The sequence below is a fragment of the Scyliorhinus canicula genome, chromosome 7 (assembly GCF_902713615.1).
Source record: "Scyliorhinus canicula chromosome 7, sScyCan1.1, whole genome shotgun sequence".
In the NCBI taxonomy this organism is placed as follows: Eukaryota; Metazoa; Chordata; class Chondrichthyes; order Carcharhiniformes; family Scyliorhinidae; genus Scyliorhinus; species Scyliorhinus canicula.
In genome coordinates, this window is record NC_052152.1 from 114655180 (window position 1) to 114662174 (window position 6995).

Below are 6995 nucleotides of genomic sequence, written 5' to 3' on the forward strand. Positions count from 1 at the left end.
TCAGAAATCACAGGGATGGAGATTGGGATGTTGGGTTCTGAAGGTAGATGGTGAACCATCAGGAGGGAATAAAGAAAGTTCATAATCATGAGAGAAAGGAGGCCAAAGTCTTCCTTGAGAGCTGGGAAGAGAACCATCGAACCCCTACAGTACAGAAGGAGGCCACTCGGCCCATTGAGTCTGCACTGATCCTCTGAAAGAGGTCCCTACCTAGGACCACTCCCTGCCCTGTCCCCTTAACCACAGTTAACCTTCATATATTTGGACACAAAGAGGCAATTTACCATGGCCAATCCACCTTGCCTGCACATTCTTGGATTGTGGGAGGAAACCAGGACACCCGGAGGAACCCATGCAGATAGGGGAGAAAGTGCAAACTCCAAACCGACAGACACCCAAAGACGGAATTGAACCTGGGTCCTGGCGCTGAGGGGCAGCAATGCTAACCACTCCTCTTCTCCTGGCCCACAAGCAGTGCTGGAAAATGTGCTTATCCTTGTGAGCCAGCAGCTCCATCTCCATTTCACATACCAGTTTCACAAACTTTAGGAAAGCCATAGGAATATTATTGAATTTAAATCAGGTTCCTAAATGCAGTGCCAGAGTCTGATTTAAATATGTTAATATGTCGCGTCTCTCCAAGACAGGACACTCAGCCACCGTGAACTCTACTGACATACAACAGTCAGCTTTAGTTCTACAGTCCTGGCAGTTCTGAAGAAGAGTCATGTTGGACTCAGAGCGTTAATGCTGTTTCTCTCTCCACAGATGCTGCCAGGCTCCTGAGTATTTCCAGTTCTTATTGTTTTAATTTCGGACATTAAACCACCAATGGGCACGTACTCGACAATACAAAGCTAAATATGAAAGTAAGTTGTGAGGAGGAGACAAAGAGCCTGTGAAAGAGTATAATTAAGTTAAGTGAGTGGGCAAAAAAATTGACAGATGACAATGTGGGAAAATCGTAGGTTGTCCAGGTTCAGAGGAAGATTAGAAAAACTTGGTATGATTTAAAAGGACAGAGAGTGCAGAATTCTGAAGTACAGAGGGATCTAGGTGTCCTTGCATATGAATGTACTCAGAATGCAGTTACAGCAAGTAATTAGAAGGGCAGATTAGGGAGGCCTTTATTGCAAGGGTGACGGAATATAAAAGTAGGGACGTCTTGCTACAACCATTCAGGGTACTGGTGAGACTGCACTTAAGGTACTGTATACGGTTTCTGTCTATTCGTTTAAGAAGGGTTACACTATCAGTTAAAGCAGGTTCACTCGCTGGTTCCGGGGATGAAAAGATTTGTCTTATGAGTGAAGATTGAGCAGGTTTAGATAGTACTCATTGGAGTTTCGAAGAATGAGAGGTACTCTTATTGAACCATGTAAAATTGGTAGGGTCAATGCTGAGGTGATGTTGCCCCTCATGAAGGAATGAAGAACAAGGAGCCACAGTTTTAAAATAGGGGGTCTTCCATTTAAGAGGGAGATGAGAAAGAATTTCTTCCCTCAGAGGGTCATTGGTCTTTGGATTTCTCTACCCTGAGAGCGAGGAAGGCTGGATCATTGAATATATTCAAGGCTGAGTTAGACAGATATTTGATTGACACGGGGCCCAAGGTTATATGGGGACAGGTAGGAAATTGGAGTTAAGGTCACAATCAGATCCACCATTATCTTATTGAGTGGTGTAACAGGCTCAAGGGTCCGACTAGCCGACTGCCAACCCTAATTCTTATGACCTTTGTTCTTGGGTATTTCTATGATGTGTTGGGGTGTGTTTCTTAATTTTTTCATTTTCACCCACTCCTGCTGACTCTCTCCCGCCTGCCACGGATTGGCTAATATTGAGGCTAAAACCTTACGACCAGAATTCTCAGCAGCGCTCCCCCACCCACAGCTTTACCGGCGGCGTGAGTTTGTTTTAATGGGAATTCCCATGGACAGAGGAGGGAATGGAGAATCCCGCCACCAGCGAAACAGCGCGCCGCCTCCCGCTGCCGAGAAACTGGCACCGAGAGAACCCGAGAATCCAACCCTTCAACTCTGAACTCTGAGGCAATTTCAGTTACTGCACCTAACCTCCGTACTGAGATGTTGACTCACGCAAAGGGGGCAGCTTAGTGCAGCCTGCACTTGTACTCAGATCGCCCATTCTGCAGGATCGTAGCAGCCTTTTCTGGACTGGGGCCTGATGTACTATTGCATTGTACCAAACAGTTCCCACGCTTTGTTTTGTTTGAACTCCTCACCTTTATGTTTCAATTCTTTCAATTACAGAGAATGCTTCTCTGCTGTCACACACACTCCTGTGATCAGAACGCTGTGTGCTGACTTCAGGCAGCTGCATTGTAAACGGCCGATCTTTCCTGTAAAGTGGAATGGCAATAAACTGGAACAGGACCTGCAGCACTTTCTTCTCTTATACAAATCTTCTTGGTCATAGGCCACTTACTAAAGTGTCTGAATGTGTCTGCCCTCAGTCCTTTGAGGTTGAACTGAGAGAGTACAACTTGCATCAAACACCAAATAGGCTGGGGCTCTTTCTCGAGAAAGCTGAGGTTGAGAAGTGGCCTGATAGAGGCCTTGAAAATGATGAAGGGATTTGATAAGGTAGATGTAGCGAAGATGATTTCACTTGGAAAGACACCACAACTAGGCCATAAACATAAGACAGTCAGTAATAAAGTCAATATGTAATTCAGGAGAAACGCCATGACATAAAAATAAATTAGAATGCAGGCTTGCTACCTGATCTTTTAAAAAAAAATCATGGGATATGGGCATCGCTGGCGAGGCCCAACATTTGTTGCCCATCCCGAATTGCCCTTGAGAAGGTGGTGATGAGCTGCCCTCTTTAAACGTGTAGTCCACATGGCGTAAGTACACCCGCAGTGCTGTTAGAGAGGGAGTTCCAGGATTTTGACCCAGCGACAGTGAAGGAACGGCGATACATTTTCTAGTCTGGATGGTGAGTAACTTGGAGCGGAACCTCCAGATGGTGGAGTTCTCGGACATCTGCTGTTCTTGTCCTATTTCAAACTCAGGGTCGTAACCCACAGGCAGGAGGGATTGCTCGCGACATACTCGATCTCAGGAGAAGTGTCCAATCAATACGACCGGCTTTTAAAAATGCCGACAGCCTTGTGCATATGTGTCCCCCTCAGACTAATCCGGCAGTGCGCAGGCACAGAGCTCAGCAGGATAGACTACTGCCTCTTAATGTCAGCACGCTGTCCCAGTAACAACTTCTCATGACAGCACATTGTCCCAGTACCGCTTCCTTCTGATGGCAGCACGCTGTTGTCCCAGGAACATCTCCTTCTGATGTCAGCACGCTGTCCCAATAACACCTTCTCATGACAGCACATTGTCCCAGTACCGCCTCCGTCTGATGTCAGCACACTGTCCCAGTACCGCCTCCTTCTGATGTCAGCACGCTGTCCCAGTACCGCCTCCTTCTGATGTCAGCACACTGTCCCAGTACATCCTCCTTCTGATGTCAGCACGCAGTCCCAGTAACACCTCCTTCTGATGTCAGCACATTGTCCCAGTACCGCCTCCTTCTGATGTCAGCACGCTGTCCCAGTACCGCCTCCTTCTGATGTCAGCACACTGTCCAATTACCGCCTCCTTCTGATGTCAGCACATTGTCCCAGTACCGCCTCGTTCTGATGTCAGCGCACTGTCCCAGTCACACCTCCTTCTGATGTCAGCACACTGTCCCAGTACCGCCTCCTTCTGATGTCAGTACACTGACCCAGTACCACGTCCTTGTGATGTCAGCACACTGTCCCAGTACCGCCTCCTTCTGATATCAGCACATTGTCCCAGTACCGCCTGCTTCTGATGTCAGCACATTGTCCAAGCACCGCCTCCTTCTGATGTCAGCACGCTGCCCAGTACCGCCTCATTCTGATGTCAGCACACTGTCCCAGTACCGCCTCCTTCTGATGTCAGCATACTGTCCCTGTACCGCCTCCTACTGATCTCAGCACATTGTCCCAGTGCCGCCTCCTTCTGATGTCAGCACATTGTCCAAGCACCGCCTCCTTCTGATGTCAGCACACTGTCCCAGTACCGCCTCCTTCTGATGTCAGCTCACTGTCCCAGTGCCGCCTCCTTCTGATGTCAGCATACTGTCCCAGTACCCTCTCCTTCTGATGTCAGCACATTGTCCAGGAACCGCCTCCTTCTGATGTCAGCACGCTGTCCCAGTACCGCCTCCTTCTGATGTCAGTACACTGTCACAGTACCGCCTCCTTCTGATGTCAGCACACTGACCCAGTACCACCTCCTTCTGATGTCAGCACGCTGTCCCAGTACCGCCTCCTTCTGATGTCAGCACATTGTCCCAGTACCGCCTCCTTCTGATGTCAGCACATTGTCCAAGCACCGCCTCCTTCTGATGTCAGCTCACTGTCCCAGTACCGCCTCCTTCTGATGTCAGCACGCTGTCCCAGTACCGCCTCCTTCTGATGTCAGCACATTGTCCCAGTACCGCCTCCTTCTGATGTCAGCACATTGTCCAAGCACCGCCTCCTTCTGATGTCAGCACATTGTCCCAGTGCCGCCTCCTTCTGATGTCAGCACACTGTCCCAGTACCGCCTCCTGCTGATGTCAGCACGCTGTCCCAGTACCGCCTTCTTCTGATGTCAGCACGCAGTCTCAGTACCGCCTCCTTCTGATGTCAGCACGCTGACCCAGTACCGCCTTCTTCTGATGTCAGCACATTGTCTCAGTACCGCCTCCTTCTGATGTCAGCACACTGTCCCAGTACCGCCTCCTTCTGATGACAGCACGCTGTCCCAGTACCGCCTCCTTCTGATGTCAGCATGCTGTCCCAGTACCGCCTCCTTCTGATGTCAGCACGCTGTCCCAGTACCCCCTCCTTCTGATGTCAGCACATTGTCCAGGAACCGCCTCCTTCTGATGTCAGCACGCTGTCCCAGTACCGCCTCCTTCTGATGACAGCACGCTGTACCAGTACCGCCTCCTTCTGATGTCAGTACACTGTCCCAGTACCGCCTCCTTCTGATGTCAGCACACTGTCACAGTACCGCCTCCTTCTGATGTCAGCACACTGACCCAGTACCGCCTCCTTCTGATGTCAGCACGCTGTACCAGTACCGCCTCCTTCTGATGTCAGTACACTGTCCCAGTACCGCCTCCTTCTGATGTCAGCATACTGTCCCTGTACCACCTCCTTCTGATGTCAGCACGCTGTACCAGTCCCGCCTCCTTCTCATGTCAGTACACTTCCCCAATACCGCATCCTTCTGATGTCAGCACACTGTCGGTGTACCGCCTCCTTCTGATGTCAGCACATTTTCCCAGTAACACCTCCTTCTGATGTCAGCACGCTGTCCCAGTAACACCTCCTTCTGATGTCAGCACACTGTCCCAGTACCGCCTCCTTCTGATGTCAGCACGCTGACCCAGTACCGCCTCCTTCTGATGTCAGCACATTGTCCCAGTACCGCCTTCTTCTGATGACAGCACATTGTCCCAGTACCCCCTCCTTCTGATGTCAGCACACTGTCCCAGTACTGCCTCCTTCTGATGTCAGCACACTGTCCCAGTACCGCCTCCTTCTGATGTCCGCACGCTGACCCAGTACCGCCTCCTTCTGATGTCAGCACATTGTCCCAGTACCGCCTCCTTCTGATGCCAGCAAGCTGTCCCAGTACCACCTCCTTCTGATGTCAGCACACTGTCCCAGTTAAGCCTCCTTCTGATGTCAGCATACTCTTCCAGTACCGCCTCCTTTTGATGTCAGCACACTGTCCCAGTAACACCTCCTTCTGATGTCAGCACGCTGTCCCAGTTACATCTCGTTCTGATGTCAGCACGCTGTCCCAGTACCGCCGCCTTCTGATGTCAGCACACTGTCCCAGTACCGCCGCCTTCTGATGTCAGCACGCTGTCCCAGTACCGCCGCCTTCTGATGTCAGCACGCTGTCCCAGTACCGCCGCCTTCTGATGTCAGCACACTGTCCCAGTACCGCCTCCTTCTCATGTCAGCACACTGTCCCAGTAACGCCTCCTTCTGATGTCAGTATACTCTTCCAGTACCGCCTCCTTTTGGTGTCAGCACACTGTCCCAGTACCGCCTCCTTCTGATGTCAGCACATTGTCCCAGTACCGCCTCCTTCTGATGTCAGCACGCTGTCCCAGAACCACCTCCTTCTGATGTCAGCATACTGTCCCAGAACCACCTCCTTCTGATGTCAGCACGCTGACCCAGTACCGCCTCCTTCTGATGTCAGCACGCTGACCCAGTACCGCTTCCTTTTGCTGTCAGCACATTGTCCCAGTACCACCTCCTTCTGATGTCAGCACGCTGTCCCAGTACCACCTCCTTCTGATGTCAGCACATTGTCCCAGTTAAGCCTCCTTCTGATGCCCGCACGCTTTCCCAGAACCACCTCCTTCTAATGTCATCACATTGTCCCAGTACCGCCTCCTTCTGATGTCAGCACGCTGACCCAGTACCGCTTCCTTTTGATGTCAGCACATTGTCCCAGTTAAGCCTCCTTCTGATGTCAGCACGCTGTCCCAGTACCGCCTCCTTCTGATGTCAGCACACTGTCCCAGTTAAGCCTCCTTCTGATGCCAGCACGCTGTCCCAGAACCAACTCCTTTTGATGTCAGCACCTTGTCCCAGTACCGCCTCCTTCTGATGTCAGCACGCTGCCCCAGTACCGCCTCCTTCTGATGTCAGCACATTGTCCCAGTACCGCCTCCTTCTGATGTCAGCACGCTGTCCCAGTACCGCCTCTTTCTGATGTCAGCACACTGTCCCAGTAACACCTCCTTCTGATGTCAGCACGCTGTCCCAGTTACATCTCGTTCTGATGTCAGCACGCTGTCCCAGTACCGCCTCCTTCTGATGTCAGCACATTGTCCAAGTAACGCCTCGTTCTGATGTGAGCATACTCTTCCAGTACCGCCTCCTTCTGATGTCAGCACACTGTCCTAGTACCGCCTCCTTCTGATGT